Genomic DNA, 2089 nt, shown 5'->3' with positions numbered 1-2089 from the left:
ACCGTCACCACCCACCAGGACCATGATACTGGTTCTGGACAAGGGGAGCCTGGAGCCAAGAAGGAAAAGGGGAAAAGCAGAATCTGACAGTCCTAAGCCCTGCCACCTCCTCTTCCTCTTTTCCCCTCTCCCCTCTCTCTTGCCTCTCCCTCGCCATGCCCCAGGAAGCACCAGACACAATCAGCAACTTTCATTTTTTTAAAAAAGAAAAGGCACTTTAGGGCTTTTACGGAGGAGGCTGTGGCCCATTAAGACACAAATTAAATCTTTGTGGGAATAACCAGAGTGCAAATTCCCAGTGTGAGGACCGCCCCTCCCCGCTACAGCTGCCCCCAGCCTCAGGCTTCCACAGTCCTGAGCCCCACCTCCCTCCCTGCAGGATTTAAAGTGCGTCTCAGGGGTTGAAGGAAAACTAATCAGTCTTGGCATTGAGTAGGTCTTAGGGCAGGGCTAGAAAGGGGTAGGAGGAGAGAGAAAGGAGCAGGTGAGAGAGTAGAGGGGTAGGGGGAAGAGCAGAGGAAAGGAAGGGGCCAGCCAGACACTCTGACACTCTATGTGTTGTTTTATTTAGCCCTCTCACCAAGTGTAGGAAGGAACTATTGTTATCCCCATTTCACAGATAGGAAAAAAATGAGCTTCTGAGAAGTAGCGTGACCAAGGTCATGCTGCTAATGCCAGCTGGGATTTGAATCTCCTTTTAGAGAGTTGCAGAGGAGAAAAAGGGGAGAGAGGGGCGCCTGGATGGCTCAGTCGGTTAAGCGTCCGACTTCGGCTCAGGTCATGATCTCGCGGTTTGTGAGTTTGAGCCCCACTTTGGGTTCTGTGCTGCCAGCTCAGAGCCTGGAACCTGCTTTGGAATCTGTGTCTCCCCCTCTCTCTGCCCCTCCCTGGTGCATGCTCTCTCTCTCAAAAATAAATAAACATCTTAAAAAAAATTTTTTTGTTGTTTTGTTTTTGTTTTTGTTTTTTTGGTATTTTTAATGACTGAAACAAAACAGATTTAAAACCGCAGCTTCTGGGGGCGCCTGGGTGGCTCAGTTGGTTGAGCGTCCGACTTCGGCCCAGGTCATGATCTCGCGGTCCGTGGGTTCAAGCCCCGCATCGGGCTCTGTGCTGACAGCTCGAAGCCCAGAGCCTGTTTCGGATCCTGTGTCTCCCTCTCTCTCAGACCCTCCCCTGTTCATGCTCTGTCTCTCTCTGTCTCAAAAATAAAAATGAGCATTAAAATCAGCTGAAGAGCTTTAAAAAAAAAAAAAAAACCACAGCTTCTGGAAGAACCATTTGTTCTTGCTGGTCTTGTGCCTCTCCTCAAAGTTGACCTTGGCCTCTCATCAGACCTTGCATTTAAGAGCAGGGTCTCTGAAGACATCCTTGTTGACAACAGTTTTGTCCAAGGGGATATCCCCAGAGTACCTTGTGGGCATGAAGTGATTGTAGTTATAAACTTTCACAAAAGACTTGATCTTTGACCTCTTGGCGATTTTCTTCTTGCCCATGGCAGCTGTCACTTTGCGGGGATAGAGGTCAATTCCAGCCACCAGAGCATGGCTGTAGGGACAGTCTGAGGTGCCATCATCGATGTTCTTCCCGATGGCCGCCTAGCGTCCCGAGTAGCGTCCGGCCAGGACCAGCACCACCTTCCCAGATTTCATGAATTTGCCCATCTCGACACCAGCTACTCGACCCTACGGCAGAAAGGAAGAAAGCCCACTCTTAAAACTTTTTTAAAAGAGAAAATGGGGAGAGAGCTACATGCACGCTGTTCCCCTTCCTTCATTCCCCCCTTCCCGCCCCCCTTTCTAGCATTTCTCTGTAGTCTGAGCATTTCTCAGGAGCCAGGAAGTCCATCTAATTGCACCTTCCTGGGGCGCCTGGGTGGCGCAGTCGGTTAAGCGTCCGACTTCAGCCAGGTCACGATCTCGCGGTCCGTGAGTTCGAGCCCCGCGTCAGGCTCTGGGCTGATGGCTCGGAGCCTGGAGCCTGTTTCCGATTCTGTGTCTCCCTCTCTCTCTGCCCCTCCCCCGTTCATGCTCTGTCTCTCTCTGTCCCAAAAATAAATAAAAAATGTTGAAAAAAAAATTAAAAAAAA

General features: G+C 50.3%; 1 pseudogene; it reads right to left on the bottom strand.

The window, feature by feature from the left end:
- Positions 1 to 1250: 1250 nt before the first annotated feature.
- On the bottom strand, positions 1251 to 1679 carry LOC131513429 (large ribosomal subunit protein eL27-like; annotated as a pseudogene).
- Positions 1680 to 2089: the final 410 nt, after the last annotated feature.

Source organism: Neofelis nebulosa, chromosome 6 (genome assembly GCF_028018385.1).
Source record: "Neofelis nebulosa isolate mNeoNeb1 chromosome 6, mNeoNeb1.pri, whole genome shotgun sequence".
Lineage (NCBI taxonomy): Eukaryota > Metazoa > Chordata > Mammalia > Carnivora > Felidae > Neofelis > Neofelis nebulosa.
The sequence above is the reverse complement of the archived record's forward strand: the minus strand, read 5'-3'. Positions and strand labels throughout refer to the sequence as shown.